Source organism: Zootoca vivipara, chromosome 3 (assembly GCF_963506605.1).
Source record: "Zootoca vivipara chromosome 3, rZooViv1.1, whole genome shotgun sequence".
In the NCBI taxonomy this organism is placed as follows: domain Eukaryota; kingdom Metazoa; phylum Chordata; class Lepidosauria; order Squamata; family Lacertidae; genus Zootoca; species Zootoca vivipara.
In genome coordinates, this window is record NC_083278.1 from 74,443,005 (window position 1) to 74,467,518 (window position 24,514).

The 24,514-nt window shown below is 44.2% G+C and overlaps 1 long non-coding RNA gene across 1 annotated transcript in view; it reads left to right on the forward strand.

Moving 5' to 3' along the window:
• The first annotated feature begins 11,425 nt into the window (after window positions 1-11,425).
• The window catches only part of LOC118081872 (uncharacterized), a 43,545-nt gene continuing 30,456 nt past the window's right edge, over window positions 11,426-24,514 (forward strand). The window contains exon 1 of the long non-coding RNA XR_004692138.2: window positions 11,426-11,997. This is a non-coding gene — a long non-coding RNA (uncharacterized LOC118081872). The remainder of the gene's footprint in view (window positions 11,998-24,514) is intronic.

The following is a 24,514-nucleotide window of genomic DNA, read 5'->3' on the forward strand; positions in this document are numbered from 1 at the left end:
AGCATATATCATACCATGCCACACAAAGGCATATTAGGACTTTCATTCTTCTCCTACTGTCTCTGGTTCCGTATAAATCCAGATTTGTGAATATGTTTTAAAATGTTTGTTATGGTGCTACATACTGTTGCAAAAACTGGAGAAAGGATATGGCAATTTTGTAGAGAGTGGTTTTTGTATATAAAAAGGGGTCCTAAAAATTTGACAAGAATGGCCATGCCCCATCTGAAAATAGCCCAGTTATCCACAACAGAGGCTACAAATCCATTTTAAAATATGTCTCTTTTGGGGGGGGGAGTGTTATTGGGTTGTTGTTATTATTTTGATTATATATATTGTGGTGTTTTGTGTTGAGCTTGTTCCGTGAACCACCCTGAGACCTCCAGGTATAGGGCGGTATAATAATAATAATAATAATAATAATAATAATAATAATAATAATGCAGTTTTAATATGGAAGCAACAGAGAGCAGATAATAAATGGAATCAACATTGCACAAAAAGCAGATACTTGATCCGCAGTATAACCATATCCTTAATGCTTGCCTGCACAGAACTGTTGCACTCTTCTGAATCCCCACAGGCTATACAGCACAGAGACAAGCTCCTAACTGCTACTGGAAGTCCCCCTTCTGAAATCATATCTTGATTGAAGTGTATGCAGGAAGTGTCAAGGGAACTTACACAGACCAACGTTCTGACGCATGTACAGCCTGACTTGCTCAGCCCAGGAATGTGGGCCTCTGTTGTGAGGTCAACATCATGCCCCAAGCATTGAGCATTAGATGCAAATATCTTCCATATTTATACTTTTTCTAGTTATCACTGGCTCTTGCTGTGTGTGTGTGTGTGCGGGCGCGTGCGCGCCTATAACAAAATTCAGCTTTCTGGGTGGTCTAGAATTAACTTAATTATTGGGGGGAAATGTTCAAGCTCTCTCCAGGTGATGCAATTAGGAATTAAGCAAACATGTGAGGGAAAGCAGAAGGGATAAGCAACTACCAGCAACACCAGACCTTGCTGTTTCCATCACTTTCCAATTTGTGGGGGGCAATCATGATTTTACATGACTTAGAGACCTGATTTTATAGGATTCTAAAACATGTAGGGAACCTTGATGTGTACAGAAAGCCTGCTTCAAAAGTGACAAGAACAGTACTAAGAGGGGGAATAGCTAACATGTTTGTTCCTGAATCACCCTCACCCACATTTCTACTTAACTCCTAGTGATGATTTTATCTCCAGTGCTATTTAATATCTATATGAAGCCTCTGGAAATGCTCATTAAGAGTACTGGGGGTAAGGTACTGCCATCAGTATGTTGATGACACTCGGTTCTATTTCTCCATAACATCTGAATTGGGAGAAGCCATGCAGTCCCTGGGGCAGGGTTCGGATGCAGTGGTGAGATGGATGAGGAATAAACAAGCTGAACTTGAATCCTGGCAAGATGGAGGCACTGTGAGTCATTAGCTCCCATGTCTGAAAAATGGGTCAGTTGCCTACCCTGGATGGAGTTGCACTCCCCTGAAGGAGCTGGTTTGCAGTTTTGGGGTGCTTATGGAGACAGCTCTGTTTGGGTAGCCTCTGTGGCTAGGTGTGCCTTTTACTAACTGCAATTGGTGTGTCAGCTACAACCATTCCTGGACCGGGAAAGTTTGGCAACAGCATGCAGTGGGAGAATTAGGCCAAAGCAGAAACAAGCAAGACTGTCTGTGTAGCTCCAAAGTACAATAATGTGTAGTCACTTTCTGAGTTTGCCTCAGGAGGACCAAATAGATCGGCATCCATCTCTCTCGGGAGAAAATTGGAGAGTGCACCTTTGGGGGTGAAGTTGAGCCCTTGGAGAGTTACAGTGCCTGCTTTGACTGTAGTGGCCAATATAGGAGAGACATGTTTTGTTGCACCTGGGGCAGATGAAGGTGTCTGGTTGTGCAGCTGCAGGTGTACAACGGCGTTTCTTCTTTCTGCACTCCTCCCAGCTGTCATTCCTTCGCTGGTCACTGCTGTGGATACACAAGCTGTACCTAGGAGCTAGGTAAGAGCTGAGTGCAGCATGTGTGGTGTGCCTATTTGGACTGTGTGCACATTATGGGTAGAATTCAACACCCTGTGGCAAACCTCCCATCAACGCAAGCATTGAAGCTTCCCAGATGAAGTGACCTATACACACTGTTCTGGGGGGGTTCTCTCTACCCCCCCCCCAAAAAAAAACCAATTGAGAAGGTAGCAAGCAGGGTAGGGAGATCAGAGAGGGAAAATTCCTGTTGTGCAAAAGGAAACCCACTTCCAGGGTTTGTGCCAAGGGGACTCATTTGGTGACCCCTGTGATATACCTTTGAGGCACACTCAGAACACATTCTTTCCCTCAAGGAATTCTGGGAACTGTAGTTTGTTAATGTTGCTGGGAATTTTAGGTTTATGAAGCCAGAACAATTTTAAAATACTGTGTATTTTTTATGTGAACTGCCCTGAGACCTCCGGGTATAGGGTGGTATGTAAATTCAATAAATAAAATAAAATAAAATTAAAAACCTACATTTGTTAGGATTATTTGGAAGAAGCCAGAACTATCTTCATGTGGGCTACTCTAAACTAAAGATGGCGAAGTCAGAATTATACCCTTCCAAACCCCCGGTTGCTGATTAAATTAGTAAATAAGGCTGTTCATTTCATGTCCCCATTTTACTTTCTTTTTACTAGCTTCTGTTACTCCAGTTCAGAAGTTTGAACATAAGGATTTGGTTTGTTTCCCTTCTGGCAACAAAATGCAGCCTTGTTCTTTCCGCTCAAAGCTATAGTTTCACTTCCAATCTCAATTACAGGCTTTTATGTAAGAAAGGTAATGCATTTTCAAAAGAAATGGTTGGCTACCGTGTTTTGACAGTTTGGCTTCAGTAGAAGTATAATTAAACTACTCAAAAACAAAGCTTTGGAAACTCAATCACACTATTTGCACTTGGGGAAGAAGCCATTCTGTTTTTACTTGCAGGAAGAGAATTAATTTGTCCTTCACTTTCTGTCGTGAAAGCAAACAGTCGGATTAAGAACAGTACTATTCTAAGCAGTGCATTGCTAACAGGGCGGGAGGGGGGTGGAAAATAACATCTGAAACAGGATAAGCTTTGATGCTACCTCTGTGTGACACAGACAGGATTTTTTTAAAAAGCAGAAGCAACGAAACACCCTGAATGAGTCACAAATTTTGTGCATATCCCCCCCCCCTCACTCCCCTGCCTGCTTCACAACAGCAGGAAGTGTAGGCATGTGTTGTATATATAAAACCCTCAGGCAACAAGTTTTCAAGTATGCTCAAATGGCACTCCCCATCTCCCCCACCACCACCACCAACATACCACATCCCATTCTAATTATGGTTTATAGTGCATCTGCAAGTCCCGAATTACGTGCCTAAGAACTATTTGGCTGGCTCACAGCAAAAATATCTTTTGTTTTTCCTAGTTGCTCGGGTTTTCCTTGAATACAAAGAAGCATGCCTCTAAAAGCACAGGGCGACTGCGCCTGATGCAGTCAGTGGAATGGGCAAGATGTTTGCTTGGAGCCCACTAACAGCAGAAGCTCATGGATCTGGAGGAGTCATGTGGATGCTGGGAGCATTCTGTTTCTGAGGTGTCTGGAGGAAGATGGATACCATTCAGAGCCTTTTGCTGATATTGGGTGAATAGTGGGGAAACCTGGAACTCAAAGAGATTTCAACTAAAGGTGGGGTGCGGGGGATAAAAGGAATTTTGTGAAGCAAACCAGATATCATCAGCAAAGGAGTTCATAAATTCCCCTAACCTTGTTTGGTTATAATCTGAAGGAGGAATGCACTATTGTAGTCACCGTGTCTGAAGTTCATGCCAAGGAACAGGATGGGGTGGGTGGGAATCTGCCCTAGTAAACGAAAGGCACCATGCTACACAATTGACAAGAGTGAAATGGAAGAACTGGCCTAGATCCCTCTCTCCTTTACACCAAGATCAGCACTGGGACATGTCTGCGGAAGAGCTTATCTCCCTTAACATGATCCCGCCACAACAATACATTCAGAGTATTAGGCCTTACTGTCTGTTTTCTTTCTTTGTGCCTTTCTCTCTCCATTCCTTTCTTGTCTCATTGTTCCTCTTTTTCAAACACTGTTTGATTTGGTCCTCCTTAGGGAAAAACAGACAGCTACAGACGTGAATTGTTTTGGCACCTGTGGCTTCATCACCACAGTCCCACAACAGAGCTGATAAGTTTAAAGAGCAAAGTTGTAGAGGGCAAACCAGGATCAACCTCCTCTTGATATAATGTGGACACCATGTTGCAATGCAGAAGAAGAAAGTCACAGTGAGTCTAAATGGGACAAGATGGTTAGGAACAGGGGAAGCTGCCTAATACGCAGTCATCCAGCTGGGCCATCTAGCTCAATACTGTCTGCTCTGACTGGCAGCAGCAGGGCTCCAGGGTTTCAGACAGGAGTCTCCAGGGATAGAACCTGAGACCTCCTGCCTGCAAAGCAGATGCTCTGTCACTGAGCTACAGCCCTTCTGTAATTACAGGTTCACCTGTGAAATTCAAAGCACCAGCTAAGTATCCATGCTCAGGTATATTTGAGGTATCCAAATACTATTTATAATGTTTCATGATAGCACCAGGATAGGAAGTTGATCCAGTATTCCAGTGCAGGGTGGTATTTGGGCATGAGAATGAACAATAGCATATTAATACTAAACAGAGATATGATTCATGGCAACTCTGCTGGGTCTTCCTTCATCCAACTCACACAAAAAAATAGGCACTTGAGGTGCAACTAAACTATGGCACAGTGCATATATACATAACTGAGAACATCTGAAATTGGGGGATGTCAGTAAAAACTAGCAAACGCTGAAGGTTTCTCCACGGGCAGTTGTGAATATTCACCACCTCCATCACCACCCCACAAAAGGATGCTTTGGTCTTCTCCGATTTATTATTTGCTTGCTGTTTTTATTATGCTTTTCTAAGCTTAGAATGAAAAACCAACAGTACACTTTTAAAACTAAAAAATCTTCAGGCTTTTGCCTAAGAGGCAAGATACCGTGGTTGGTATTTTCTGACTTGAGCCCATTTCCTGTTAAGACCTCTGCAAGCAAGATCTCCGAACATTATCCATTTGGGACGTGTTCTTGAGAGAATGAAATAGGCAGTTACTTTAAATGTTCTCTCTTTCTACCTTGGCCATATAACAAAGACTCAATTCTGATAGTCATTTTACCTCGGCTCTGAAACACTGGAAACATTTTCAATATTGCAGTAATGAAAAAGACTGACAGCTTGCAGAGTCCTGAAACAGGCCCTTTATGGATTTTTCCAGAGGTTCCTGCCATTGGCATAAATGTTACAAGACTTCTCTATGCCTGCAAATAATGGTTGTCTTTCAGCCCAGCCAAGTGACCCAGACAGACACTCAGATAATACTGAAGTGGAATCACAGCATAGCTTTCATTTTATTATATCCCATGTTTTGTTTCAAACAAGATATGGGATACAAAAAAAGAGGATGCCTCAGACATTTTTGCTTCTTTTGTTATCTGGAAGCTTTTCGACGTCAACAAAAAGAATACAAAATTAGGGCCTGATAAGCTAAAACAGTGCCCCATGCAAAAGTGGGCCCAAAGGCAATTCTACCTCTGTAAGATACATTTGCATCTGATATGTAGCAAAGGAATGTCCAAACTTTGAACCTCTTCTGAGTGTTATAAAATGCCTCTCCCCCCATCTCTGCCTGTCTTTGGCATTTGAGTTCGAAGTTTTTAAACTTTGAGTCTGTTTCAGTCTAGGCTTTATTTTTTATTATTTTGTTTTTAAAATTATATCATAACCTGCTAGGAATTTGAGGGATAGAATAAGCTATGCTAGGGGCTACCAACTCTCTTCCTTACAAGGCTGCTGTATCTCTAAAAGCTATGTGGCAGACAGAAATTCAACAGGTTCGGCCTGCCCTGCAAGTGCACTGCTGTAGAAAACATCAGTGTGATGTTTCCTGGGAGTGGGAGAGTGACCATATGACTTCTAGTAAGCTAGAAGTCCAAACAAATGAATAAATACTAAAACAACTAATGGTCAGATGTTATGCACTTGTGGGAAAATGCCAGATTCTACCTCCACCCACCACATTTACTTTGCTTGTATATCGATAAGAGCTACCCTCGATGAATTCTCATGGATGGAATGAAATATTTGAGTGTTCTATGGTTCTAAATCCTGTTTTAGAAAAGTGCAGCATAATGAAGTAGCAGAGTACTGAGTTTGGATGGGAAAAACCCTCATCACATTCTCACACATTTGAAACAGCTCTTGCTCTTGAAGTTTCCTGGTGACTTCTCTGAGGCGAGCATTACCTAATGCTTATGAGAATGATCTATAATTGGGACAGTTTAAATTATACTTTAGCCACAATATTGCAGATGGAGTAGGGCAGGAGGCTGAGATATAACAGTTTTAGGCAAGCTGCTTCAGCCTTAGTCTTCCATCTCTAAAATGGGGGTAATAACAGTGGTCAATCTTAACCAAGATATTGTTAAATATCCCTGAGAAAATAGCCATGAAGCACTTTTAGCACTTGTATGTATAAGTGCTATATAAACATCAACAGGGCAATCCCGTGCAAATGTTTCCCCGTCTTAAAAAAGATGACGTTGATACCAGGAACAGTCCTCGAATGGATAATTAAACAGTCTGTGAGCACTTAGAAAAGGATGTTGTGATTACTAAGACTCAGCATGGGTTTCTCAAAAATAAGTCAAGCCAGACAAACCTCATTTCTTCTTCTTTTCTTATAGAATTACAAGCTTGGTGGATCAGGTAGACATAGTGTATCTTGATTTCAGTAATGCTTCTGACAATGCTATTTAAGAATGCATCAATAGAAGTATAGTGTCCAGATCAAGGGAAGTACTAGTACCATTCTATTCTGCCTTGGTCACACAACACCTGGAGTACTGTGTCCATTTCTGAGTGCCACAATTAGTAAGGCTATTGACAAGCTAATAACTAAATGTCTTTCACATGGAAGGTGGAGCAAGCTTATTTTCTCCTGCTGTAGAAGGTAGATTCTGCTTAAATATCAGGAAGATCTTTCTGACAGTAAGAGCTGTTCAACAATGGAACAGACTCCCTCAGGAGGTGGTGGGCTCACCTTCATTGTAGGTATTTAAGCGAAGGTTGGATGGCAATCTTTACTGGATGCTTTAGTTGAGATTCCTGCATTGTAAGGGGTTGGTCTAGATGACCCTTGGTGTCCCTTCCAACTCTACAATTCTATGACTCTAGGTCTGCTCACAATAGGACCAAATCCACGTTAAGTATGGGTAGGATTGCAACCCAAGTGTTAGTATTTATTAGAGGAAACTTGGCATGCCATTGTTATTTGTATGGAAAGTACTTAGAGTATGAATGGAAGATGGGGTGCTGCAGAGAGGAGAACCCTAAATGGCTGGCCTCCCCAGCTGTTTCTGTGAGGTTTCGTTATTTGCAGACCAGTGGGCCACAAAGGAAAACACTGCTTCTCGGAATGACCCATTTACTTGCTTCATGCCTATACTTTTCTTGTTTTGTGGGCCATCTTTTGCTCTTGCCAAATGGAGTCAAAGTCAGCACTGTAAATCCCGTTTTTTCCTTGTTTCTTGGAAAGCACCACTCGATACCAAGTCAAGAACAACAAACAGAGAGGGTTTGCTTGGGTTCTATTTATGGCAAATCACCAGTGGCAGTTCCAATAACAAATCCAAGGCCAATATTTATGCCTGTTACAAGACTGAGGCTACTGTGCATTTAAAAAAGGGGGTCAACACAGTTGCTTCAGTAAATGTGTCACCTAATATAGCTTCTCTTTTCATTCATTTTAAGATTGCTTCCCTTCCCCAAGTAAAATAAAGGTAGGCAGCAAGGGCTTTGCAATAAATGAACACCCTTAAGGCTGTATTGAATCGGTTAGGAGCAACAGTTTGATTTTATATTGAAAAAATGAAGTTAAACTTGTTGGTTTTTCTTTATCTTAAAGTGGTCAATGATGCTACGCAGGAACGGAGTTTGTTAATTGAAGCTCACAGGTATATGTTTGCAGTTTGACCTACTTAGCTGCACACCTGTGGTCTCTTGACTTTTTGCCTAATTAGAAAGGGGAGTTACTTTCTGCACTGGATGCAGGAAGGGATGTGATAGGATAATTGATTATTTGAAACTGTATTTAAGTTGATCAAATGTTTTGTAAGCTGCTGGTGAGGGGTGGTGATGGCTTGCAGCTTTTGGCTGTTATGTTTTTGAAAATAAAACCAAGCAAAGATATTGCAGACAACCTTTTATTTCTATGCTCCAGTCGCTGTGCACACTCTATGTTGGTGAAAAAGTCCAACAAAACTCAGTAAGGAAAGCAAGGGTCAGCTACTGCACATAGAATAAATACAGATGATCATTTCTATTGGACATCTCTTTAAAGTAAACAAAACTATTGCAATCTTAAAACTTACAGGTCAGCTACAGAGCACATGGTTTGCATCAAACATCCAAGCCGGAACCTGGAATCTTCCATGTAAAACATGTAATCCAGGTTTCAGTCCAGGTCGGTGGTCTGAATCTCTGTGAAAGGGTGCGCTCCCTTTGCTCTGTCCCAGCTTCTGCCAACCTAGCAGTTCAAAAGCATACCAATGCAAGTAGATAAATAGGTTCTGCTGTGGTGGGAAGGTAAACAGCATTTCTGTGCACTCTGGCTACCATCACGGTGTCCTGTTGTGCCAGAACCGGTTTCTCCATGCTGGTCACATGACCCAGAAAGCTGTCTGTGGACAAATGCCAGCTCCCTCAGCCTGAAAGCGAGATGAGCACTGCATCCCATAGCCGCCTTTGACTGGACTTAACCATCCAGGGGCCCTTTAGCCTGGCATCTCCACTCAAAGGATCCTGAGTACTATGGCTTCAATAGGCTCTGCCTAACACTGGGAAACAGCTGCCACTCAGAGGAGACCACATTGGGATAGACAGCAGCAGGTTGAACAGAGCCCTCAGCAAAGTTTCCTCTACGGTGTGACCCTTGACCTTGGACTTACCCATAGTGGTGGATAGCTATGTGCCACTTTAGAAATTGCCCAGAATGTCCCAGGTTACTCTCCCTCTCCCCTCTCTGTGTATGTGTGTGTGTGTGTGCGCGCGCGCCATTTTAATTTCCTGCAATGCCTCACAGCAATGTTACATCATGTGCTCTAGGACATATTGGGAACACCATAGGCAGATGGTGGGGAGGTGGCAGCAGCTGCCAGGTGCTGCCACCAAGTCTGCATGGGCACCTGAGGCAAATATTCCTTGCAAAGAACCTCTTTATACCCTTATTTACAACAAAATATTATTTGAACCGACATAAGACTATTCATTTTTAACAGTCTCATATGACCAGCTACAGTTTTCCCATGGGAATCTCTCCAATCATCTTATCCAACCCTTGTAAAGGAGAATGTCCAAGGATGCAATCATACAAGAGCTTTACGCCATGGTAGTTCTAACTATATGGCGACCCAGTTACCTGTCGTCTCTCCAGCTCATTGTTTCCACACACTAGTGCCATGGTGATGTTGCTAGAATACAACACTCATCAGGCCTGACTCTGCCTATTGGCCATGCTGGGTGAAGCTGATGGGAGTTGGAGTCAGCAGCATCAGGAAAGCCACCGATTTCCCATTCCTGCTCTACTGGTTTAATTAGGATGGGGCAACAAGAGGACCTGCTGTGGTCAGATATTACCTTCATCAGAAGATTAGTGAAGGTACCGGTAGCAAAGCTTCTGCACTGCAGCTTCTCAGTGGCTCTCTGTGGGCAACCTAATAAAGTCTAGCATATTTAACCACTGAATGCTACTAGTATGGGATGCGGGGGAGAAAATCAGGATCCTGGTTATTCATCAGCAGTGTGGATTGGGCAGCAGCCACCGCCACTGGCAATTTTGCATGATAGCTTCTGAGCTGTTGTCTTTGTCCATGGAGTTTTCTTGGCAGGGATACTGGAGTGGCTTGCCAGTTCCTTCTCCAGGTGGATCACGTTTAGTCAAAACTCTCCACTATGACCTGTCCATCTTGGGTGGCCCTGCATGGCATAGCTCATAGCTTCTCTGAGTTATTCAAGCCCCTTCGCCACGACAAGGCATTGATCCATGAAGGGGAAGGACAGATCGTGAAGCTGAGGCTCCAATACTTTGGCCACCTCATGAGAAGAGAAGAATCCTTGGAAAAGACCCTGATGTTGGGAAAGATTGAGGGCACTAGGAGAAGGGGACGTCAGAGGACAAGATGGTTGGACAGTGTTCTCAAGGCTACGAACATGAGTTTGACCAAACTGCGGGAGGCAGTGCAAGACAGGAGTGCCTGGCGTGCTGTGGTCCATGGGGTCACGAAGAGTCGGACACGACTAAACGACTAAACAACAACAACAAAGCTTCTGAGCTGACATGTGGATGCAGCCCTGCCATGGTCCTGCAGGAAATTGGATAGCTCAAGAAACAGAGATGTGGTGATGTTCAATTGGCTACATGGCCAGATGCTGCAGATTACCACCTCTCTATGCAGCTTAAAGGCACCACGCAGTAAATGGTCATGTGATTCTACTGGGAGTTGTGAGCTTAGCAGCTGTAAATATACACAGCAATCAGGAAAGGAGACTTTCTTAGCCCGGGATTTAGACACACCCCACGCACTGCTGGCACTTTTTCATCTGAAAAAAATATATGACTTTTACGAGGGCTAAGGACACTATTATTTCTAAAATTCTTTCCAGCTTCAAAGTAGCTTAGGAAATTGGCCGCACAACCAGCCAGCTGATCCAGTCTGAAATCTGCCAACCTGCAAAATCAGGTTGGGGGGTTTTGTTTTTCTTTTCTGCAGCAACAGCAGCAAAAAGCAGTTTGGAAGACCAACAGGCTGGGGAGCTTATGCAAACAGACTAACACATAATTCATTGGGATACATTTAGTTGGACCCTGTATTTGCTGCTGCTGTGACTTGAATTTCAGAATCAAGGATGGATTCTTGCCATAGTTTCTCTTTTGATGGAGAAAATTGGGATGGGGAGGGGGCTATATTATTTTTCTTTGGAGCAGTTGGTTCTTGCATTAAGTAAGCACCCCCACTGCCAAGACCACATGCCATATATTCCAAAGGGATATGTACTGATTGAAAAGTGGACCTGTGCCAGTTTGATGGGGGGGGGGGAGAGACACGTTTTCCTAGAGGGCACAGTAGCCATCTGTTAAAAAACAGAGCTCCTTTCAAGGTGGTCTTCGAATGATGGCTTCCAAAATATCAGATTCATGCATCAAGAGCTGAGGCACACAAACATATGGCTAAATATGTTTATATATGCAAATACATATTGTTGAGTTGCCAGTATTTTTAAATAGATATTGACTGGGGTTGTGAAGATGGTTGCTTTGTATAGATGACTTGGAAAGGGACAGTTTTATTCTAATAGACTTGGAACGGGTCTCAGTTCCTGACCCATTGGAGCGAAAAATGTTTCTATCAGTCATTTTCTGTAAGGGAAAAAAATGTGACAGCTAACATTAGACTAGGCCGGGTTGCTGGCTGGACCTGCGCTGCCCACACTGATCCACTTGGGTTAGGATGCCTACTACTAGGGTCATAGATCATGTGCATTGTTTCTCAGTGATAAAGTTCACCAATAACAGTGAAAAGGAAGGCAAGTGGCGTGATGCAAGTGGTCTCACAAAATCAAGCCAGAAGTCCACCAGCAGGCACCCTTGGAAGCTCCTGAAATCAATGACAGAAGGTCTTTGCAGGGCTCTGCTAGAGAATGTGTAACAAAAGCATCCTGGTATTTAGGACCCCATGAAGTTACGTTTGGCTTCTAGCAGGGGTTGTTTATTAACACAGGATCCTGAAGCCCTTTACTCTTGACAGTGACCAGATTCTCCAAGAGACATCTGCTGAATGTATGCCAAGGACCAACAATACCTTTCCTAATACGGTAAGTACAGCCTGAGCTGCTGTTTTAATTCTCGTTTATTCTGGAACAGGGACGGGTGACTCTGTCAATTTTGGTTTCTCATAGTTCTAATTTTATGTTGGGTTCTCCACATTTTCACACCAGTTTGCGAATTTATTTACTTTTTAAAGTCCTTATGAAAAGTGATCGGCATTTTAGTGTGAATTCCTACTGACATACACATTTTTGTATGCAGCTTTGTCTAATATACACACTTTTGCAAAGCCCATTTCTCTAATATAATGTGCTTTGTTATTAGCTAATATGGGCATTTTATGCAAATGTGACTCTGATATATGAATTTTTGTATACATTAGTTTGGCTGGAGAAATGTGTTGCAAAATTCAGAGAAGTGCAAATTTTGAAGGAGAGGTAGAAATAAATTATTATTATTATTATTATTATTATTATTATTATTATTATTATTATTTCTCCAGTAAAGAATATGTGTTTAGAACAGGGCACTCCAACTCTTCATACTAAGTGGGCCTCAAGAGTACTTTGACATGGAATCCATGGGCCACACATGGGGAGTGAAGCCAAAATTTGACGCTCTCCACCCCCAGCCCTCACACTGCCTTCCCAAATTCAGCCAAGTGATGCTCAGGCTTTTGAGAAGGGGGCACGAGGCTCTGGCAGGGTCCTAGGGCCCTCCTTACTCCTTCCCAAAGCTGGGAAAGTGCTAACTAAACTTTGGGAAGGAAGGAGGACGACTCTAGGACTCTATCAGAGCCTTCACACCTCCTTCACAAAGCACAGTGCCCCATTTACCTGGCTTTAGGAAGGCAGCGTGAGGGCTGGGCCGGGGTTGTTGTCAAATGTTGCCAAGGACTGCAAAACAAAAATAGCCTCAATGGCTGCATGTGGTCCTCGGGCCACATTTTGGACCACTTTGGTTTAGACTTACAGCCTAAGAAACAAAATATCTCATTTGCAAAAGAGGCTTTGAAGCAATTTATACGGGGTTGTTTGGGTATGTGAAAGCCCCTTTAAGATGTGTTTTTGTCTATAATATGTCTGTTATGGGGCCTGTCCATAGTATGTCTTTAGATCAGGTTTATGAGGTTCCACTTTGTCCACGTTTAGAGTTTCACCCCCCCCCCTCCACAGCAGCCAACCAGTAAACACAAGAAATATAATCTTGCAGCCAACCTGCAGTGCACATAAGCTTTGTTCTGAGCACATTTCAACTAGCTGTTTAAAGCAGAACTCGCTGTGCTGCCACAACACGTTTCCCAGCAACACAGAACACATGGTAGATTAGCTCTAACTTGCAAAGCTTTGGTGGAAGGGGGGAGCATGTGTATTAGTCCTGTTTTTAAAGATCCAGAGACCATATCTTTGTTGGAAAGGGAGCTAGATGTTGGAATAACACCAGCCCTCTGAAACATAAGATACACTCCACTTGTTCACATAGTTTATGACCTTGGATAGCTGATAAGCCAATACATTGTACAATATGATTTCAAGCCCAGTGTTTTGCAAGCTTCAGGTACCAGGTGTTACTGAAGGTCACTGTTATGGAAAAATGGTCTCTCCCACAATTAGGAGAAGGCTACAGAGAATAGTTTTTATGCAACACAGCTTGTTGATGATTAACAGGTTTTTTTTAAGTGCACAGTTAATACTTATTCAAAGCACCTGCTAGGATAGGAGTGGAGGCAGGGAGAAATGTTTATTAAACACCCATTGTGAATGATGTATGAGAAATTCAAATGCATATGATATGAAAAGGCAATCAATTATGTTTTGAAAGAAATAAAAATGTGTGAGGTTATTTTGGTATAACAGGGCTGTCTATATGCTTTCTTTCTAAAAAGCACTACTGCTACTACAACAACACCCATAGTTGACAAACCGAAGTCAGAATGGGCCTTTGTCATTTGAATGTTTCTCTAAAATCAATCTTACCTGCATGTAATTGTGGAATTTTAAAAAAATTGGTAAGCTTGGCAACCAAAGGCTTTCCTTCAGGGTGTGACTTTCTCTGTAGTGACTACAATGAAAATCTTGGCACTCTTGGAGATACTATGCTTGTGTGGTTTAGATTACAGACTCGCCCTGGAAACAAGGATAGGGAATTGATGGTCCTCCAGATGTTGAACTCCCAACCGCTTTGAGGCTCCTTCGGGTAGTGATAAAGTGGGATATCAAATCCAAACTCTTCTTCTTCATCAGCCTCAGGCAGCATGGTCAATGGTTAAGGATGATGGGAGTTATAATCCAGCAACTTCTGAAATGCACCATTCTTGACCATCATGATTGCTGAGTTGGTACAGCCCTACCATTAGGCAGAATGAGTCAATCACCTCAGGTAGCTGATTCTGAGTGGCGGACACTGCTGTTTGATTTATTGTTGCATTTCTATCTCCCAAGGAGAGATGCTTGTGGAATTTTTCTGACTCGGGTCCCAAAATAACTTGGCCATCCTTCAGACCTATGTGCCTTGTCCAGGAGAGGGTGGCTCCATTACCTATTCTGTCCTGGGGAGTGAAATGTCTTGGTCTGGCCCTGCTGCTGGGCAGCTAGCTGAACTGCTCCACCTCCCCTCTGTTTCCCCTACTGACCATCTTTCTACCTGAACAAAACATCAGGTAAACCTAATGCAAGGTCAAGTGCTAAGAAATCTGTCAGCCTGTTGGCTCTGGAAACCCCAGTTATCTACTGGGACAAAATGAGGAAAGTGACTGGCTGTAGTTGACCAAAAGGCAGGAAGCCCAACTTATAGCATTTACATATTGCTGTTGTTCAATGGACTGTTTTCCTGTAATTGTACATTTGTGTTTGAAATTATTTGGGAAGTATCTGTGAGGGTGGCAGGGGGGGGAGGAATAAAAACATTGAGTGAAAACTCAGGGACATGGGGGGGGGCAAAAAATAACCTGTGCAATAACTGTTGCATAAACATAGTGCTTACTCATAACCAAATCACGTGACCCATTTCATGAGCCAAGCTGTGAGTGACTTCACTTGATGCCCAGATGCAGGAAATTACTCTAGAAGAACTAATTGGTGGGATATTTGCCCATGGCAGCTCATGGAACAAATCAACACACAGTCTTGTGAATTGGGCAGCAGTTTGGGTGTAGATGGTTAGATGCCTACAGGGTGCAAGCCCTGTAATATAGACTAACATGGGAGAAATATGAGCCCTGGTGAGCTATTGTGTTCAATAAAACCTTCCCAACACTTCACCTGTGGTATTGTTTCATGACATTTGTGTGCATGCGTAGATGTTCCTGTGGAATAGAAACTAGAAGAGAGACAGTTCAAAAATCATATGCACATTTGACTCAGTACAAGTTTTTATCTTTTCAGTACAGGCTTAGGAAATGCAAAGAAGCAGTTTTAGTTTCAGTGTGAAAATATCCTAAATGTTCACTATGACGAACAGGCGCTCTAGCAGGAATGAAAGCAAGGCAGCCAGTGTAAACATATCCATGGAAAAAAACTTTCTAATGAACTTATATGAATTCTGTTTTGATCATCGTATTTGGAATGTCTCAGAATAATTCTTTCTTTATTCATTCTCTCATATCCTTCTACCCCACCCCCAGCTCAACAAAAGAAGTTCCAAAAGCAACTTAAAATGTCCAGTTCAAAACTCAATTTACCAAAATTATATTTCACAGACAAAGCAAATCAGCAGTCTGAAAGTCATAAACACAAGACTGGAAAACAGCAAGACACAGCACAAGGTTTTCTGAAGAAGGAAGGGGAGCTGGTTCACCAGGTTGTAGAGGGGAGGGAGGATCTTGAATCCTCTCGCTAATGGCAATGCTAATAAAGGTCTGCCAACAGCTGTTTTCCATGGAAGATTGTCTTGATCCAATGTGCCGGAAAAGCATGAGCCTTTGAGCAAGTTTAACAGTGCATTTGTCTGCCTCAAAACAATCATTGAAATGTTTGCCTTCATTACGGCTCCATCAAAACAATACAGAATTAAGAAAAAAAGTGAGTAATGTCAGCCAGCTATTGTCTTCATAGGTACAGCCCTGTTTTTATGCCTGCAAACACAAAACCTGGGCTTGTCAGTGAACTGGTGAATTGGCAAATAAGATATCCAACACCTTTGTGCAACATCTGCTAATCCAGGTGCAGAACACGGCATGAGCCCTTTGTTTGTGGATCCGTTAGAGAGAGAAATGCAAAATCACAATTAAGCAATATGTTTTTTCTCAGCCTCACTGTTCTTCCTTCACACACACACTTGATGTCTGACATCTCTCTGTTAGCCGCTCCTCCTCTTTCACACCCCAGCTCCTTGTTTTCTTTGATACGTGGGGGCGGCATTCCTTATTCCCATTTATCTGGGAAGTCATTCCCACTGAACTCAGCAAGACTTAATTCCGACTACAGTGTGTGTTCAGTAGGGCAAGGCTGCCAACAGCAAGCAAAATCTCTGTCAAGGTTCTTGTGCTTTTAACAGAAACCCAGCAAGTAAAACTTTGTGTACCAAGTGGATACAGTGATAGGAAAGCTTCTCTGGATAAAAGGATACTGCCACGCTCTTGTTAAAGGCACAAGATCCCTGCAATGGGGGGGGGGGGGGACACTGGCAAACCCAGGGAAAGGAGATAAGCCAAGTTGGTAATCCAAATTTATCACCTGCAAGAACAAAATTCCAAATAGTGTGTGCCTGCGTGTGGGTGTGTATTTAACAGCTTTATCAAAGCCACCAAGTCTCAACACCTCATTTTCTGAAAATCTCAACACCTTTCAAGCTTTTTGTGCTGTTTATTAGGAGCAATAACTCTGATCCAGCCCCTTCTGGGCCTGTAGGAAAGGGCACCAAGGCTCCAGGATCTGAGGGTGGGAAAGCTGCAGATTAGGGGCAGCCAAGGCGCAAGGGTGAAGGGTAAGGGATAGACCCGTTGGGATTGTTATTCCTTCTCCCTGGCCATCTCTTCCCCCTTTGTCACTGAGCAATGGATTAGGATGGTGTAGAGAGTAGCTTCTGCAAATGATAGTGGCATGGGAGTTATGGGAAATGACTGGACGCAGCTGATGAGAGTGGCCTCACACCCACAGGCTGCATTCCATGTTGTTTCCCTGTTCAGATACATATTAAATATGGAAATAGCAGGAAACTGAGAAAGACCTTTATTTGGAATGCCCAAAGAGTGGTGCTGCCCAGGACTCTCTCCTGCTGTGAGTGCCCACAGGCCCTGTCCCTGCCTCCTTCCACCTGGTCTAGGGCGGGGCCTGGAAGGCCTCATAAAGAACTGCTGCCGCTGCTCTGCTGCTGGTGCTGCCCAGGACTCTCTCCTGCTGTGAGTGCCCACAGGCCCTGTCCCTGCCTCCTTCCACCTGGTCTAGGGCGGGGCCTGGAAGGCCTCATAAAGGACTGCTGCCGCCGCTCTGCTGCTGGTGCTGCCCAGGGGAAGTTGAAACAGCACAGAGTTCTTTTTAAAATGCTTTTTAAAGAATTTTTTATGTTTTTATCTTCTTTGGGGTGGTAGGTGGGAGGGATTTTTAGTTGGGTGTGGGAATCTGTTAAATTTTAGTGTATTTGTAATTTTTATTGTTTTTGGTTTTATTGCTTTATTGTGTTTGGGGTGGTAGGTGGGAGGGATTTTTAGTTGGGTGTGGGAATCTGTTAAATTTTAGTGTATTTGTAATTTTTATTGTTTTTGGTTTTATTGTTTTATTGTCTTTTTTGTGTTCTTTTGTTGAGTTCTTTGCTGTTTTTTACAGAGGTTTTATTTTGTTTTTAAGGGGAGGGGTCAGGGCTGCCCGGGAGGGGGTCCCAGCAAGCAAAATGGCTGGGGCACATTCCACAGGGGTGTGTGCACTGGAACAACCGATCTCAGTGGTCACGGGTAGGAGGAGGAGTTACGCTAAGACCAGACCATGTCATTACCGAGGAGGCAGACTTAGTCGTTGTCTGAGGACTATCCCTGCCTCCAGGTCTGGTCCTGACCGGACGGATATTGGAATCAGCAAGGGATACCCACATGACCTGAAGGTGCTGCTGTGCAATGCCAGGTCGATGATGAATAAGACCACCGCCATTCACGACCTGATTGTGGATGGAGGATTTGACCTGGCATGTGTGACAGAGACCTGGTTGGAGGAAGCCGATGGGCCCGTTCTTGGCGCTGCTTGCCCACCAGGTTTCTCTTATGCACAGCAACCCAGGCCATCTGGGCGGGGAGGGGGGGTTGCAGTGATTTTTAGGAAGTCATTAGTTTGCACCAGGCGTCCTATTGGGAAGACCCAGTTCTCTGAGTGCATGTTCTGGAAGTTGGGCAATAGAGGCAGTACAGGATTCCTTTTGGTGTACCGACCTCCCCGCTGCACCAAGGATTCCCTGCCCGAGCTGCTTCAGGTCGTGTCAGATGTGCTCCTGGAGACACCTAGCTTGGTTGTCTTAGGGGATTTTAACATCCATGCCGACACGACCTTACAAGGAGCCGCTCGGGACTTCGTGGAAAGCATGGCCACCATGGGGCTGTCCCTGAATAAGTCTGGCCCAACTCATAGCCGCGGACATGCCTTGGACTTGGTGTTTACCTCTATGGATGTTGGTGATCTGACATTAAGTAAAAGCGAAACAAAAGAAGTGCCATGGTCAGATCACTTTCTGGTGCAACTGGACTTCTCCGCAACCCTTCCCCTCTGCAGGGAGGTGGGACCGATTCGGATGGTCCGCCCCCGCTACTTAATGGATCCAATTGGCTTCCAAAGAGTGGTAGGGGATGTTTTATCCCATGTCGATGGCCTTTCAGCTGATTCCCTGGTGGCCCGCTGGAATGCGGAGTTAACCAGCGCTATTGACTGTCTGGCTCCGAAGCGCCCTCTCAGATTGCATGGAGCCCGGACAGCCCCGTGGTTTTCCCCGGCGCTGAGGGCAATGAAACAGTCGTTGAGACGGCTAGAGCGCCGGTGGCGGAAAACTCATTTTGAATCAGACCGGACACGGGCTAGAGCTCAACTTCGAGCCTACCAAGTGGCAATGGCGACGGCGAAGAGGACCTTCTTCACCGTCTCCATCGCATCTGCAGAAAACAGCAGCAGGAGACTCTTCCAGGTGGTTCGCAATTTAGCGGAACCACCTGCTCCATCCGGGCCCAGTACGGGCCACATGATCTCCTGCAATGATTTTGCAAAGTTTTTTGCAGATAAAGTCGCTCAGATTCGGGAAGAGGTAGACTCCACCGTGGGAGCAGGGCCGGGGCGGGGGAGTGCTAGAGTCCTGTCTAGTCAAGTTTTGTGGGATCAATTTCAATCTGTTACCTCCGAGGATGTGGACAGGCTGCTTAGACGAATGAAACCAACCACCTGTCTCCTTGATCCTTGTCCATCCTGGCTTATAAAAGCTAGCCAGGAAGGGCTGGGCGATGGGCTTCGCGGGTTGGTAAATGCTTCTCTCCATGAGGGAGCCTTCCCAGACCCGCTGAAAGAGGCGGTTATTAAACCGCTTCTTAAAAAACCATCTTTAGATCCGGCCAATATGGCCAACTATCGCCCAGTCTCAAATCTTCCATTCTTGGGCAAGGTGATTGAGCGAGTGGTTGCGGAACAACTCCAGGCACGCCTGGAAGAAGCGGACCATTTGGATCCCTTCCAGTCAGGATTCAGGCCTCATCATGGGACTGAAACTGCCTTGGTCGCTCTGGTCGATGATCTCCGGCGGGCTAGGGACAAAGGTAAGAGCTGTTTCCTTGTTCTGCTGGATCTCTCAGCGGCTTTTGACACCATCGACCATAACATCCTTCTGGACCGTCTAGAGGGCTTGGGAGCTGGGGGCACTGTCATGCAGTGGTTCCGCTCCTTCCTCCTGGGCCGTGTTCAGAAAGTGGTGGTGGGGGATGAGTGTTCAGACCCCTGGGCGCTCACTTGTGGGGTGCCTCAGGGTTCTGTCCTCTCCCCCATGCTTTTTAACATCTATATGCAGCCGCTGGGAGAGATCATCAGGGGGTTTGGGCTGGGTGTTCATCAGTATGCTGATGATACCCAGCTCTACCTCTCTTTTAAATCAGAACCAGTGAAGGCGGTGAAGGTCCTGTGTGAGTGCTTGGAGGCGGTTGGAGGATGGATGGCGGCTAACAGATTGAGATTGAATCCTGACAAGACAGAAGTACTGTTTGTGGGGGACAGGAGGCGGGCGGGTGTGGAGGACTCCCTGGTCCTGAATGGGGTAACTGTGCCCCTGAAAGACCAGGTGCGCAGCCTGGGAGTCATTTTAGACTCACAGCTGTCCATGGAGGCACAGGTCAACTCCGTGTCCAGGGCAGCTGTTTATCAGCTCCATCTGGTACGCAGGCTGAGTCCCTACCTGCCCAGTGACTGTCTCTCCAGAGTGGTGCATGCTCTAGTTATCTCTCGCTTGGACTACTGCAATGCGCTCTACGTGGGGCTACCTTTGAAGGTGACCCGGAAACTACAACTAATCCAGAATGCGGCAGCTAGACTGGTGACTGGGAGCGGCCGCCGAGATCACATAACACCGGTCCTAAAAGACCTACATTGGCTCCCAGTACGTTTCCGAGCACAATTCAAAGTGTTGGTGTTGACCTTTAAAGCCCTAAACGGCCTCGGTCCGGTATACCTGAAGGAGCGTCTCCACCCCCATCGTTCTGCCCGGACACTGAGGTCCAGCTCCGAGGGCCTTCTGGCGGTTCCCTCATTACGAGAAGCAAAGTTACAGGGAACCAGGCAGAGGGCCTTCTCGGTAGTGGCACCCACCCTGTGGAATGCCCTCCCACTAGAGGTCAAAGAGAACAATTACCAGACCTTTAGAAGGCATCTCAAGGCAGCCCTGTTTAGGGAAGCTTTTAATGTTTGATGGATTTCTGTATTTTAGAATTTCTGTTTTTTTGGAAGCCGCCCAGAGTGGCTGGGGGAACCCGGCCAGATGGGCGGGATATAAATAATAAATTATTATTAAAATTATTATTATTCGCATGACCTTCTAATCTCCTGGAGACATACCTATGCTCAAGAACACCCATGGACCTTCACAACTATGTTTCTTGCACAGGTAGGTAATGCAGTTCAACAACAGGTTAGTCACTCCTGTTGCCATGACATCTAGTTGGGCCCCACAAGGTGGAATGTGTGAACCACTGATATATGCTTTGGCTACCACTGAGCATAGGTTAGAAATCTTCACGTTTACTCCCTCTCACCTTTTCTTACTTTTGCCCCTTCCTTCCCTCTCCTCTCTCCACACCCTCAGATGTCATTTAGATGGTAAATTCCTTGGGGCAGTCATTTTTGCTTATAATCCCATGAAGACTGATCACACTACAATAATAATATCAACAGGACATGAAAACATCAGTATGTGCTTTGGTTTAAGACCTAAGCTAAGCTATTGTATGAACTTTATCTAAATAAAAATGTAACTTTTTCATGGCATTGGGAAGAATTAAATGTTGTGCTCTTCTGATGGTTCTGTCAGTGGAAGCATTTCAACTAGCTCCCCTCTCCTTCCCCCCACATGCATTTCTGGGGGTTCTTCCACCCCCGGCCATTTGGGGGGACATGAGGTGCACAGGGGAGGAGAGGGGGTAAACCTCAATGCAAGCGGCAGCCCTTGAGCAGGGCTTCTGTTGATGGGTGTCATTACTTGAATCTTGCCCACAATAATAATAATTATCATTATTATCTTTACCATTTCCTATGTAGGCATTATTAAATTAAACAATTAGATAATTTAAGGTGCTCCACCCCCACCCCACAAACAAGAATTGAGTTCTGGAAAACCTTCCCCGTAATGACAAGTAGAAAATATTATTTCACTTTTTTCCCCAAAGAAAGTTAAGGGGGAGGTTTATTGAGAGGTGATGAATTCCCCTTGTGGAAAGGAGATTTCTGGTAGCAGATGGCTCTTCAATTTAGCTGACAAATATGTAACTAGATGCAGTGGACAGAAGCCAAAATAAACAAATGCATGTGAGGCATGAGGTGTCTAACAATTAACAGTCAGGGTAATAACCTGCCTAGGGATATGATGGATTTTTCCCATGTTCAAAATCATTATAAATTGATATCTAAGGGAAATGCTGTGCAGCACAATTAGATTTATTTTCTTCATGAAGAAGAGATTCTGCATATTGTGCTGAAGTTTTGGGAAGCTATCTTCTTCATACTCTTTTTTTATATTGCGTTGGCAGGTCAATGTTCTGCAAACCGAACATTTCAGCATGCGTTTGTAAACTACCCCAACCTTAAACAAAAAATATTGGCAGAAGCCAACTGTCCTCAGAGAGAGGCATGTGAATAGCATATTCTTTGACATTAATTGGACAAGCAACAAATAAACAGTGAGTTTATAAATAGTAGATTTTCATGGTGGGGCAGTGAACCATTCTGCAAGCAAGATGCTGCAGCCCCTGTGACTTGGCAGAGGCCCATCCGAGAATGGTATTTATGTATAACGTCTGTATCCTGCCTTTCCTCTGAGGAGCTCTGGGCAACAACCACTGTTCTTCCCCTCTTCCTTAAATCCTCACAACAACCCTGTGAGGCTGATTGTGCTGAGAGATAATGAATACTCCAAGTCACGCACCAAACTTTGTGGCTGAGTTGGGATTTGAATCCTGTCTGACGAAAACTGTGGCAGTGCACTAGTTCAATGGGAAATCTTGAAATATTGGAAATCTTAGCTTCACTGGCCCTGATCCACGGATGCTCGTGTGCAGAAGCAGGCTATAGGAACAAGCCTTATACTGAGTTTGACCACTGAACCATCTATCCAGCCCTGTTCTCACTGACTGACAGCAGCTCTTCAGAGTTTCCTACAGGAATCTCTCCCAGTCCCAGCTGAAGATGATGGAGATTAAACTGGGACATTTTCCTTGCAAAGCAGGTGCTGTATGCTATGGTCAGAGATGGAAAAATCTGATATTTTTTGTTTCCAGTCTTAAATTCAATTCTACACATTTCTGTATCAGTTTGAAAACTTTTTTTTTAAAGGCCTCATGAAAATTCACCAGCATTTTAGTGTGCATTTCTCATATCATACAACTTTAATGCAATTCTGCACATTTCTGTGCAATTTTGCGCATACATGCAAATATCAGTATTTTGGAAGCAATTTCCCCATATTGTGTACTTTGCATGCTATTTTCCCCAACATAGGCACTTTTGGACACATTGTTTGGTTGGAGAACTCCACTGCAAAATTCAGAAAACTGCAAATTTCAAAAGATAGGTGCTTTTTGGTTCATACATTATTTCAGGAAGTATAAATTAGGTAGCTTCACATTAGGAACTGAAAACTAATTCCCACCCCCAGTTATATCTATGTGAATGCTCCTGTGTGCGAGGACCTGTGTGTGCCCCCAGCAATCATTAGGACAACACATTCAGAACACTTGGTGAATGCAGAGGAGAAAGGTGGCCTAGATGCAAGCTGAAAAGGCCTTGCAGAATGAGTGTTTAGAGTTAATTCAGAAGGTTCGTGGTGCAAACAAACCCACACAGCTTTTCTTTTTTCTGCATACAGTCATTATTCTCTCTCTGCGTTAGTGTGAACACGCAAATGCTTACAACACAGAGTCTGAAGTAGAAGCCAGCTTCATATATTAATTCCTCTTGCAGAATTTGGAGTAAGAATGTGTTTTTCCACCCAATTTACAATAGATTTTTTTTTCAGAGGGCCTAGCCCCAAATGGTATTGTTTCCAGTCCTCAGTGAATACAAGCAAAGTTGCTCAACACAGTAACAGGGCAGGAAAGCTGGTATTTTAGCAGGCAGATGGATACATTGGGAGGGTAGTTTTTGTTATTAGGTATTCATTTGGTATGCAGAAGCAAGAAAATGAAAGCACTAGGGTTTAACTTCCTACTTTTTATGCTTTGTCTTCATTAATGAAACAATGTTTATGAGGAATCATGAAGACACCTCATGGGAACAGGCAATAATATTAATGATAGAAGTCATTGTGGCTTTATAAATACCAGGAATGTCTTCATTCAGATCATGCCAGGCAGAAAGAAATAAGGAGAGAGAGAGAGAGAGAGAGAGAGAGAGAGAGAGAGAGAGAGAGAGAAAGAGAGAATCCAATGCAATGCTCTCACAAGCCCCAAGAGGAAACACAGCTGCATCATGAAGTTTTTAATGTTTGATATTTTACTATGTTTTATATATGCCAGATGGATGGGGTATATATAATAAAATTAATACTACAGTCGTACCTCGGTTTACGACCCGCTCGGGTTGCGAACACTTCGGGTTACGAACTCCGTAAACCCGGAAGTGTTTTCGGCGCGTGCGCGTCCCGCGCATGCGCAGAAGTACGCGCTCGGTTTGCGGCCTTTTCGGGTTACGAACCACGATCCGGAACGGATCGTGTTCGTATCCCGAGGTACTACTGTACTAGTACTAATACTAATGCTACGACTTCTACTAACAAGAGACTCAGTTAAGGCATACTATGCCTTTTTCACTATCACATGCTCTACTTCGCCACGCTCTACTTTTTGGGCAGGCGGGAGCAGCTGCTGTTGTGCCCGGGGGTCTGTGGCTGAAGCCCAAGGGCAGCCAG